The following is a 13,348-nucleotide window of genomic DNA, read 5'->3' on the forward strand; positions in this document are numbered from 1 at the left end:
CAGCTCATTTTACAGGTGAGGAAGCTGAGACAAACAGGGCTAAGTGAGCTGTCCAGGGTCACACAGCTAGTGTCTGCAATTGGATTCTAATTCAGGTCTTCCTGACTCCAGACCTGGTACTCTCTCCACTGTACCACCTAGCTGCCCAAATCAGGGATTAGGATCAACTTGAAGAACAAAGAAAAGTCTTAGAATTAGAGTTGGCCCTCTATAGGAAGAAAGGGAGGTGAAAGATACATTTCACCAACCTTGGCAGATCTGGAGTTACAACAGTCTAGGGGGTTCAATGCATTCCACCTATTCTCCTCTCTCAAATATTCAAATAGATCTGTGATTTTGTCCTTGCCTTCAAATATTTTAATGGAAACTCATTTGTGAATGCCTTGCCATCTTGTGAAATTCTATGCCCTCCAGAAGTGCAAACTAAGAAGTCAACCCATAGCACCAAAGACTTTCTCTGTCACTCAATATCATTAAAGTAGCAGTGGAACATTATGATAGACTACCTGTAATTTCTTGCTCTCACCATATGACCAACCCATCTGCTCTTTCTGCCATTCATTTCTTCAGTGACATCCTCTATTCCTGTTCATTAGAATTCCTTGTCAGTTACATGCTTAGACCTCCTCATGCCTACCATAAACCTTTCTGTTACTCTTTTTCATGCCCAATTTCAGTTTAGGGGGCAGGGGCAGGTACATTGTTTCAGATGTCATTACTATATTGTAACACCAGAAGTTGAAGATAGTAGCTAGCAAGGGGACCAGTTTCCTATAATGAAAATTTCTAGTTGCTAGATTAGCATTTAAAAAAAAAGATTGTTGGATCCTGTCTTTCTTTATCTTTGTCTCTATTCTCTCTCTCTCTCTCTCTCTCTCTCTCTCTCTCTCTCTCTCTCTCTCTCTCTCTCTCTCTCTCTGTATGTGTATGTGTGTGTATGTTTATCAATAAACATTTAAGAACCTACTGTGTGCCAGGCATTATCTTAAGAGCAGGGGATTCAAAAAGAGCCAAAAGACAGTCGCTACCCTCAAGAACTTCACAATCTAATGGGGAGACAACAAGCAAACAATTGTGTAAACAGTTATATACAAGAAAAATAGAAAATAATTAAAAGATAGAAGACACTAGAATTGAAAGATTGAGAATGGCTTCTTGTAGAAATTGGGGTTTTAGTTGGGGCTTGAAGTACTCTAAGGAAGCCAATAGGTTATTATAACATTTTTTCTCTGTTGACAAAAAAATAAGCAATCCTAAGTGACTACAGAAATTGATGTTTTAAAGAAATAGCCAATTTCTTTAAGCTCTACCTCCAACTGGGTATATTTTACCATTTTTAAGATAACAAATATGAGGACTAAAAAGGGTCACTTAGGATAGAGGAAAATTAAGAAAGGGACATAGACAGGGCGGCTAGGTGGCTCAGTGAAAAGAGCACCAGCCCTGGAGTCAGGAGGACCTGAGTTCAAATCTGGCCTCAGTGACCTTGGGCAAGTCGCTTAACCCCAATTGCCCTCCAAAAAGCAAAAAAAAAAAGGGGGGGGGACATAGACAGCCAGGAACTACCATGTTAAATCTGAAATTTGCAAATGCAACAAAAAGGACATATACCCTTTCTTTGAGGTATTTCCTATTTATTGTGGGAGGGAGATGACAACATATATACAGATAACCAATAAACACACCGATGATATGATAAGGTATCTCTCTATCACCTCTGGGTTCAAATAGAAAATGCTCTGTTTAACATTCAAAATCTTTTATAACCTAATCCCCTCCTACCTTTTTCTCTCTTCTTAACACCTTACTACCCAACATGTTCTCTTCCATCCAGTGACACTGGCCTCTTTCATGCTCCATAAACAAGATACTCTGTCTCTCAGCCCCAGGAATTATCTTTCTCTCTCTGTTCAAAGCCTCCTCCTATCTGTCTACTGGCTTCCCTGGCATCCTTCAAGTCCCAACTAAATCCTATAGGAAACCTTTCCCAACTCTTCTTATTTACAATGTCTTTCCTTTTTGATTTTTTTTTAAAAACATATATAGTTTGTTTATGCATATTTATTTGCTCATTTTCTTCCTCATCATAATTTGGGGTTCTTGAGGGCAGCACTGTCATTTGTCTTTTTTTTTTGTTTCCCCAGCTCTTACAATAGTGCCTGGCACTTGGTAGGTGCTTAATTAATGTTTATTGAGTAACTGACTGGTATAACAGGGCAAAAAATGGAATAAAGTTTTTAGCAAATTTAAGCAGGGTTCAAGCACTTTCAGTTGAAGAGATAAAGAAAGATTGCTGGGAGAAATAGAACCTGAACTGAGGAAAGGAAGAGTATGATTGCAAAAGTAAGAGAGTGATTGTAAAAGTTGGAAATGAAGAGAGATTGTATCCTAGACTTGCAAAGTATCCTGTTTAAATGCAGAAGGGGTAGATCAGTATTCAGTTTAGGCAACATTTAGTAAGTTATTCTGTTTGGAATGTGGAACATATTCAGGATAGGATTAATGTGAAATTAGTCTGGAAAGGAAGGATGGTGCCAGATTCTGATTCTCACACCAAGGCTGTACATTTCAACCTAGAAGCAATAGGAAGCTTTGAGAAATTTTTTGTCAGGGAAGTGACCTGGTCAGACTGTGCCTTGGAAAGACCATGTAATAAGATGCCTCCAATATTATGAGGCAGGGTAGATGGGGGAATGGTGGCACCATCAGCAAAAATAAGAAAGATGGGAGGTACAGGTTTAAGGAAAGATGATGTATATTGGGTTTGGGACATGTTGAATTTGAAGTGCTAATGGGATACCTAGCAGGAGGTTGAAGAACCAGGATAAAATCTTAGAAATTCATTATATTTCTTTCTTAATGTCAAGACCTTTTTATTGGGAATACTCTAGTGCTTCAAGGTAGTTACTATAGGGACTTTAAGCCTGCAATGCAGATTATCTAAATTGTGTGTGTGTGTGTGTGTGTGTTTTCTAAAGCATTGAGAATTATGCTTGTGGCAAGCTTCTTTCATAGTCTGATTCTAAAGCAACTTTTCAAAAGTTTTAGCTCCCTTCTGTTTAGATGACTTCCTACCCCTTTCAAATGGGAGAAGCCAGCAAAGAAAAGCTACATAGCAGTACAATTTTGTGGATCTTCTTAAAATCTCCCTCTATTGATATCTAATCAGAAATTCCCCTGGTTGTTCCCTTTTTTGGGGGGTGGGGCAGGCAGAGAAAGCCTGACTTAGAACATGATTCCCCCCAATTGTTTCATGCTAACTCAAATTTGTTTGAAGTAAAATCTATATCCATTGGCTTCCTCAGTCATCCTTGTTCTTGCATTTTCCTTTCTGATCTAGGTTACCTGCTGAAATAGTCCAGAATAATACAATTCTAGTTTAAACAAACCAAAATTAATTGCTTCCTAAAAGTTATTTCTGGACAAAAATCTCTGTACTTGAGGGGGGGAAAGTTTAGCCAGTATTTTGAATAATAAAAAACAAAAACTAGTGTTTGTTTTTATTGGAGTTTTCTTTAACTGAAACGTAAGTTTCCAGTTTTCTTTTTCTTTTTAAACAATCTGGGGATTTATTCCATTAGAGAATGCCCAGGTTAAGATTTATTTGCCCTTTCAGGCTTTGATTTTTCTTAGGTAAAACTCTTTGCCTTCAAGCACGTAGTCATATGCTCAGCCACATTGGCCTGGCCTTCCTTGATGTCAAGGACATAGGCAAGGAGCTTGCCTTGCTGGAACTGTTCCTCCAGAAGTGAGCTGATCCTGGCATTCTTCTTCTGCTCCTAATATTTCTTCTGGATCTTCTTTGACCGCTTTTTATTTAAAATTTCTTCCTCCTCAATAGTCAGCGTCGCTCCCTTTTTCCGGCCCAGTGGCGGAGCATAATGGGACTCGTACCACTGGCGGCATGGGCTGCTACTAATGAGTATGATGCAATTCTTCTGCAGTGGCTTGGTCCGGTCCTACTGTTGGATGCATTGTGGACCACATCACTGACCCTTGTTTTAAGGATACAGCACTCGGAATCCCGGGAGAAGTTGCCCACGTCCAGCCTCAATGCACAGAACTTTTTGTTGCATCCTCAGACTCACACATTGAGGATGCTGTGGGTCTGATCTTGTCGTTAGCAAGTGGGCGACCAACTCATACTTGTGCTTCTTGTGGTAAGGCGCTTGGGCCAGCTGTCCCGGGGGATCCCCATGGCTGGCCCGAGCTGCAAAGAAGTTTCCAGTTTTTTTTTTTTTTAAAGCAATCGGGGTTAAGTAACTTGCTCAAGATTACACGGCCAGGTGTTTCTGGGTGGGTGCTAAGTTTCAGAGCCCGGATTCGATCCCCAGGTCGTCCCGACACTGGAGCCGGTGCTCTTACTCGTTGTGCTACCTGGCTGCCCCTCCAGTTTTCTTAACCATATTTTTAGGCACATCCTGTTTAATGCTACTTTCTGCCCTATTTGCTTCCTGGTGTGCAAGAAATGTGGTTTTCAAAAAGAAAAAAAAATAATTGAGTAATTAGCAAGAGAGTTGAAATTCCCAACTCCATCTGTCACCAGAAAAATCTTTTTCCTTCAATCATTATTAATCTTTCTAACCCTTAGTCATGCTCCTGATAAGTGGGGCAAGTAGAAGGGTAAGATCTTTTATTCCTTTTTTCTTTCCTTTAGTTTTCTTTTCTTCTCTTCTACCTCTTCACCTATATTTCATCTCTTCATTTCAAGAGCTGATGACATTTTGAGGCAGCTATACAAGGAATAGTTAAATATAAGAAGGCTCACTAATAGAAAACTGGCCACTAGATGATGAATTTTTTTGGCCATGATAATCCAAACATTTAATAGATGTCAAAGGTAGCTGATAGTAGGGATTTATGATTTTCACATGAAAAATAACATAAAGATCCATATATACATATAATTCAAATGACAGTATGACTAAATGAGTAGGGGCCCAATGGTATAAGAAATTTAAAGAGGGAGGGAATCACTTCTAGGTGGCTGGATCAGGAAAAGCTTTAAGGAGAAGGTGATTCTTGACATGGTTCTTGAAAGTAAGGAAATATTTCAATACAAAGACATACAGTCAGAATCTATTTCAGATACAGTAAGTAGACTGGGTATAGATTTTGTGTAGAAATGCAGAGGTGGAAAACGGCAAGTTGGAACAGGGAATGATTTCAATTTATTTGCAATATGGCATCTGCGAGAGAGACTAGTGTAAAACAAAAAGATAAAGGTATATTATAGGCAGATTGTAAAGGATATTACATATTAGGCCAAGAAGCTTATTTCTTAGCAAGCAATGGGAAACCACTGTAGTTATTAGAATAGGGGAGTAATATGATCAGCTCAGTGCAATACAGCAAGTGAATTCCCTTTTGCCCTTATTTCACCAATATGTTTATACCATATCTGTTGTTCTAACCCATATTCCACTAAAGAAATTAACCACAAAAATTGATGAGGAAAAAAAATCACTGCAGAGTCAGCTCTTTCATTGAAGTCAATACATATTAGTGACATGGTTGACTTAAGAAAAGGATAAAAATAAAAAAGTGGGGATTAGTCCAGCTTGTCCTACTTAAGGGACCATCTTAGCTGGCAGAAAAGAGAGAATGCTAAGCATTGCACAGTTTTTAGACTATCTACAAACAATGATGTCATTGTTTGGGAACTTGTCTATGGATAGATGAGATAACCCACTACTACAGGGATTTAGCTATATCTATATTAGCATCTTCACTGTGAATAAAAAGAAAAGGAATGAAAAAGCTGTAGCTAAATGAAATCATATGCATATCTTCCCCAGAGAGGTAAGTTACAGATCTAGAAAGACTTGTTCCATTATATTCCCCAAAGTAATAAGAATGACCATTTCATGGATTGCTTGGTTATCTTACAGTGTAGAACTCCTCAGATAAGTTCCTTAAGTTCTCCTCAGATAAGGTACTGCCGATAGATAGATAGATAGATAGATAGATGGATGGATGGATAGCATTTATCAAGCACTTACTATCTGCAAGGAACTTTACTAGGTGCTAGGGAATAGAAATGCATTCAATCAGCATAGTCCCTACCCTCAAAGTGCTTACATTCTAATGATGGAAGGCCACACATAGAGTGCTGAAAGGCAGGTGTCCTTGGCAAGGAAACTGAGGACAGTTTCATGGAGGCTTAGCATCTCATAAATTTAGGGGAAAAGCTCACCTTTCAGAGTCAAAGAAGTCAGGGATGAAGTTCAAACTTCCAGTGAGGTGGAGATGGTCAGAGAGTAGGGCCACAGCAGAGATTCTTCAATAGACACAGTTTCAGAGAAAGATATTCATTGCTTCAGTAAGAATTACATCAAATAGGGTATAAAACAAGAAAGATATATGCTTCTCTCCATTACATTCCTTTAAGACAACTTGTTCAGTCATTTCCCAATTGATGGACATCCCCTCAATTTTCAATTCTTGGTCATCACAAAAAGAGCTGCTATAAATATTTTTGTACATGCGGGTCCTTTCCCCTCCTTTATGATCTCTTTGGGATACAGACCTAGCAGTGATAATACTGGATCAAAGAGTATACAGAGCTTTATAGCCCTTTAGGAATAGTTCCAAATTGTTCTCCACTCCACCAACAACACATTAGTGTTCCAATTTTCCCACATCTTCTCCATCACTTTTCATTTTCTTTTTCTGTCATATTAGTCAACCTGTTAGGTGTGAGATAGTGCTTCAGAGTTGTTTTAATTTGCATTTCTCTAATTAATGATGATTTAGAGCATTTTTTCCATATAACTATAGATAGTTTTAATTTCTTCATCTGAAAACTGTCTCTTCATATCCTTTGACCATTTATCAATTGGGAAATGACTTGTATTCTTACAAGTTTTCATCTGAGAACTGTCTCTTCATATCCTTTGACCATTTATCAATTGGAAAATGACTTGTATTCGTATAAATTTGACTCAGTTCTCTAAATATTTTAGAAATGAGGCTTTTTTGAGGGGGGAGGCAAGTTAATTGGAGTTAAGTGACTTGCCCAAGGTCACGCAGCTAAGAAATGTGTTAAGTGTCTGATGCCACATTTGAACTCAGGTTCTCCTGACTCCAGGGCTGGTGCTCTATTCACTGCACCACCTAGTTGCCCAGAAATGAGGCTTTTATAAAAAAAAAACATTGGGTGTAAAAATTACTCCCCAGCTTTCTGCTTTCCTTCTAATCTTGGTTGCATTAGTTTTGTTTATACAAAATTTTTTTTAACTTAATGAAATCAAAATGAACCATTTTCCATTTGATAATGCTACCTATCTCTTGTTTGATCACAAATTCTTCTCTTTTCCATTAATCCAATACATAAACTATTGCTTTTTCTTTTAATTTGTTTATGGTATCACCCTTTATGTATCATGTACCTATTTTGACCTTATCTTTGTAGAGGGCATGAGATGTTGTTTATGACAACTTTCTGCAATACCATTTTCCAGTTTTCGAAGAAGGTTTTTTTTTTTGTGTCAAATAGTGAGTTCTTATCCCAGAAGTAGTCTTTGAATTTATCAAACAGTATATTATCATAGTCATTGACTACTGTGTCTTGTGTACCTTACCTATTCCACTGATCTGCTACTGTGCTTCTTAGCCAGTACCAAATAGTTTTGATGATTAATGCTTTATAATACAGTTTTAGGTCTGGTACAGGTAGGCTATCTTTCTTTGCAATTTTTTTTTCAGTAATTCCCTTGATATTCTTAACATTTTGTTCTTGCAGATGAATTTTGTGGTTATTTTTTTCTAGCTCTTTAAATAATTTTTGGTAGTTTGGTATGGTACAGAATAAGTAAATCAATTTAGATAAAATTATCACTTTTATTATATTAGCTCAGCCTACCCATGATCAACTGATATTTTCCCAATTATTTGGATATGATTTTGTGTAAAAAGTGTTTTTCAATTGTGTTCATATAGTCCCTGGGCTTATCTTGGTAGATAGACTCCCAAATATTTTATATTATCCATAGATACTTTAAATGGAATTTCTCTTTCTATCCCTTGCTGCTGAGCTTTGTTGGTAACACATAGAAATGCTGAAGATTTATGTGGGTTTATTTTCTATCCTGCCACTTTGTTAAAGTTTCTAATTATTTCAAATAGTTTTTTTAGTTGTTTCTCTAGGTTTTTCTAAGTATATCATCATATCATCTGCAAAGAGTGATAGCTTTGTTTCCTCACTGCCTAATCTAATTCCCTCTGTTTCTTTTTCTTCTCATTGCTTAAGCTAACATTTCTAGTACAATATTGAATAACAGTGGTGATAATGAACAACCTTGTTTCACCCCAGTCTTATTGGGAATGCATGTAGCTTGTACTCATTACATATAATACTTGCTGATTCATTCCTATGCTCTCTAGTGTTTTAATATAATTGGGTGCTATATTTTGTCAAAAGCTTTTTCTGTATTTATTGAGATTATCATATTATTTCTGTTTAGGTTTGTTATTGAAAATGGACAATTATATTGATAGTTTTCCTTATATTGAACCAACCCTGCATTCCTGCTATAAGTCCTACCTGCTCATAGTGTATTATCCTGGTGACAAATTGCTGTAATCTTTTTGATAATTTTTTATCTAAATTTTTTGCATAAATATTCATTAGTGAAACTGGTCTATAATTTTTTTCTCTGTTTTGACTCTTCCTGGATTAGTTAACAGAACCATATTTGTATCATAAAAAGAATTTGGTAGGGCTCTTTTTTGGCCTATTTTTCCAAATAGTTTATATAGCATTGTAATTAATTGTTCTTTAAATATTAGATAGAATTAACTTGTAAAATCTATCTGGCTCTGGAAATTATTTCTTAGGGAGTTCCTTGATGGCTTATTCAATTTCTTTTTCTAAAATGGATTTAAGTATTTTATTTCCTCTTCTGTTTATCTTGGAAATTTATATTTTTGTAAATAATCATCCATTTCACTTAGAAAGCTCCATTGCTTTTTACCCTATATCACTACCTCCCCCTCAGCACTCATTAAGTACCCACTGCCATAATCATAGTGAGGAGATATACAATGCCTGCTGTCAAAGATTGTGCCTGTGAAAAATGTATAAAGTTCCTGGGATAGCAAAAGAACCCAGGTTGTGTGGTATCATCCCAAACTGAAACTTCCAATTAGAATGTGGGTTAACTATTTCGTGAACACTAGGAATCTCTCGGGTAACTGAGTAATGCTAGAGTGGGAGATGTTTTTCTAAGTTGTCTGACTTCCAGGCAGTTCTCAAGCTCTAAGCCACAAGTCTCTAAAGCAATTTGAGAAACTTGAATAGGAGAAAATGACTTCTTTGGGAGATGACTACATAAAAGAATAAAACTGCATTTAATCATTTATACTGTACTGTGACACACAGTAAAACCAATAGAGAAAGCCTCATTTATTTGCTGAGCCCAACTGTGCTAAGAAAGGCTTTAAAAATTTTATAACCAGTCTTGTCCTCAAAACAGAAGGTCAGAGAACTCACAAGTCAAACAGCCACACTCTATTCTGAACAACTTTTAAAGAAATAAATTTCTCTCTCCACTTTTCTATGATGTCCCATGGTAAAAAAAAAAAAAAGAGCTTTTTCTAGTCCCCTAGATTTACCAAGAAGCTCAGAAGCAAGGGTAACAATCTGGAGGGACTTCTCATATGCCCTTTGCCTTGGTCCCCAGATTCCTTGCTCTATCTGCATAGAACATTTCAAGTTCAATTTCTCATCTTCTCCAGTGAAAAACAAACAATGATAACGAGAGTAATACTTAAAGTTCCATTGATAGAGAAATCAAGAAGACCCGGTGCTAATCATCCCACTATGCAATTCTGAGTGACTTTTAATATCCTTTCTCTAAATTTTGTCATCCATAAAATCCAGATCCTTCTCTTCTGACTTCAATGAGATAAGATGATGATTAATGTGGCAAAATCAAAAGAGTCCTGAGCTTCTTGGAAGATATACAAAGTGTTGTCCAGTGTTGTTGTTTCAGTCGTGTCCAACACTTCCTGTCCTCATTTGGGGTTTTCTTGGCAAAGATACTAGAGTGGTTTACCGTTCATTTCCTTCTCCAGCTCATTTTAAACATGATGAAATTGAGGCAAATAGGATTGAGTGATTTGTCCAAGGTCACATAACTAGTAAATATCTGAAACCATATTGGAACTCAGGAAGATGATTCTTCTTGAGTTCAAGCTCAGTGCTCTAACTGCTGTTCCATCTAGCTGCCTTGTTGTCCCGTATTCTAGCCATCTTTTTTACATTTAAAATATTACAGAGAAAAACTCTCCACAAGCCTCATACTTCAAAAGTAACAGATATTCTCACCTAAGTTAGAATAGATGAGGCACATGACATGGCAGGAAGAACACTGAGTACTATTATATGGACAAGCCTTTTAAAATATCAGAGCCTTAATTTATTTATTTGTAAACTTAGAAGACTGAACCAAACAGTCTCTAAGGTACTTTTTTGAGGTCAGAGGACCAGAGCTTGAATTACAGATCTTCTGCATATGTGACTTTGGGCAAGCCTTTTAACCTCTCTGTGCCTCAGTTTGCTTCTTTGTAAACTGAAGGGGTGGGATTCAGTGATTTCTCAAGTCCTTCTAACTCTACTACTATCTTATGATCATTTTGTGTAGTCCTCTTTCACACCCACACCCCCCCCCACCATTCTTCCCTCAAATAGGAAAAATCCCAAGCAAAGGAAGAATATCACCTTGAGAGGAATGGAAGCCCTTTTCTTTTCTGAGTTTTTTCCACCACAATTTCCCATTTTATAATGAAAAGACATGTCAGCCTTAAGAACATATCTTTCCTTCAAATTTGCTATAGCTTGGTAAGTATAATGATAATCATGATCATGATTATAGCTAGTACTAAAATCAAGATTTAAGTTTGACAAAGCACTTCACAAATATTATCTCATTTGATCCTCACAACCACTGGGGGAGGTAGGGGCTATTACTATCCCCATTTTAAAGATGAAGATATTGAGAATAACAGAGGTTAAATTACCTGTCCAGGGACACATAAATAGTGCATGTTTGAGGCAGGATTCAAAATAAGGTTTCCCTAATTGCAAGTCAAGAGCATTAGCCACTGTGCCACCAAGCTGCCTCAAAGAATATTAAAAGAGCTGGATAATGCCAAAGTCATTATCTGGCTTTAGAAATGAAAGAACTAAGTTCTAGAAAGGGGAAATAACTTGTCTTTAGGGTCACAAAATTTGTATACGTATAGGTCAAGATTGGGATACAGGCATTCTGGCCCCATTTATAGAGGTTTTTTTTTGTTTAATTTTTGGTTACCATGTTTCCTCCTATAACAGGCTGCCAGGAAGATATTCTAGGTTAATTATTGTTTTAAAATAATATTTTATTTTTCTCCAGTAACATGTCAAGAAGACTTTTAGCATTCAGTTTTATAAGATTTTGAGTTCCAAATTTTTCTCTATCCCTCTATTCTCTTCCCTCTTCTGAAAATAGTAGGTAGTTTGTTTAGTTTATACATATGCTATCATGTAAAATATTTCCATATTCATCACAGTTGTGGACAAAGAAACAAACCTAAATGGGAAAAAGCATGAGAAAGAATAAACTAAGTAAAAAAATGTTTTCATCTTTATCCAGAGTCCATCAGTTCATTATCTACATAGGAATAGCATTTTCATTGGTGAGTCCTTTGTACTTTGTACTTGACAGGGGCACTGTCTCTGGCTTCTTGTGCCTGTGGCTGCAGACCCTGGATGTTTACCTGGTGTTGCACTGATGTTGCCCTGCAGCCCATTGGGGGCCCTTGTGTCTGGTGCTATGATGAGGAGGCAGAGTGGGGGGTGCCTCTTGCTGCTGAGAAGAGCTAAGTCATTCAAAGTTGATCTTCATGCAATGGTGCTGTTACTATGTACAGTGTTCTCCTGGTTCTGCTCACTTCACTTTCCATCAGTTCATACAAAACTTTCCAGGTTTTTCTGAAATCTGTTTGTTCATCACTTCTTATTGCACAATATATTATATTCATATACCATAGCTTGTTCAGTCATTCCCCAACTAATTGGCATCCCCTCAGTTTCCAATGTTTTTCCACCACAAAAAGGGCAGCTATAAATATTTTTGCACATGTAGATCATTTCCCATTTTTTATGATCTCTTTGGGATACAGACCTAGTAGTGATATTGCTGGACCAAAGGATATACAGAGTTTTATACACCCTGAGAGAATAGTTCCAACATTTGTCATTTTCCTTTTTTGTCATATTAGCCAAACTGATAGGTGTGAAGTGATATCTTAGAGTTGTTTAATTTGCATTTTTCTGATCAAAAGTGTTTTGGGGCACTTCTTCATATGTCTATAGATAATTTTGATTTCTTCATCTGAAAACTGCCTCTTCATATCCTCTGACCATTTATAATGGGGGAATGGATTATATTCTTGTACATTTGACTTCATTTTCTATATATTTGAGAAATAAGGCCTTTATCAGAGACACTTTCTGTAAAGATTCTTTCCCAGCTTTCTGCTTTCCTTCTTACCTTGGTTGCATTGATTGTGTTTGGTTAAAAAACACCTTTTAATTTAATATAATCAAAATGATCTTTTACATTTGGTAATGTTCTCTACCTCATTTGGTCATGAATTCTTCCCCTCCCTATAGCTATGACAGGTAGACTATTCCTTGCTCTTTTAATTTGTTTATGGTGTCACCCTTTATGTCTACATCATGCCAAAAGTCTATTATATCTAATTTTTCTAAGACTCTATCTACCTCCTTAGCTTTCTTCTTGCATATTTTTTGGTTGGATTCATTGAATTCTGAGAGGGGACAGTTGAGATCCCCCATTGGCATAGTTTTGCTATTTTTCTTGTAACTCACTTAACCTTTCCTCTAAGAATATGGATGCTATGCTACTTAATGAATATATGTTTAGTACTGATATTGTTTCATTGTAGCTTTTAGCAAGATGTAGCTTTCTTCCTTATCTCTTTTAATTGGGTCTGTTTTTGCTTTTACATTGTCTGGTATCAGGATTGCCACCCCTGTTTTTTTTTTTTTTACTTCAGCTGAAGCATGATAGATCCTGCTCCAGTCTTTTACAATTATTCTGTGTGTGGCCCTCTTCTTCAGGTGTGTTTCTTATAAAGAACATATTGTAGGATTCTGTTTTTTGATCCACTCTGCTATCCCCAGGGGGCCCTTGTGACTGGTGCTATGATGAGGAGGTGGAGTGGGGCGGGGGTGCTGGAGCTGGTGCTGCTGGAGGCCATAGGAGTCTGGTAGTTTACCTGGTATTAAGCAGGGGTCCTAGTGGTTGTTTCTGGTATGTCCTGATGCCCAGTGGGGTGT

General features: G+C 37.0%; 1 pseudogene; it reads right to left on the reverse strand.

Moving 5' to 3' along the window:
• Window positions 1-3,669: 3,669 nt before the first annotated feature.
• On the reverse strand, window positions 3,670-11,793 carry LOC138167556 (small ribosomal subunit protein eS8 pseudogene; annotated as a pseudogene).
• Window positions 11,794-13,348: the final 1,555 nt, after the last annotated feature.

This window comes from Petaurus breviceps, unplaced genomic scaffold, assembly GCF_028583685.1.
Source record: "Petaurus breviceps papuanus isolate PSGF00001 unplaced genomic scaffold, PetGlider_PUasm1.0 229, whole genome shotgun sequence".
Lineage (NCBI taxonomy): Eukaryota > Metazoa > Chordata > Mammalia > Diprotodontia > Petauridae > Petaurus > Petaurus breviceps.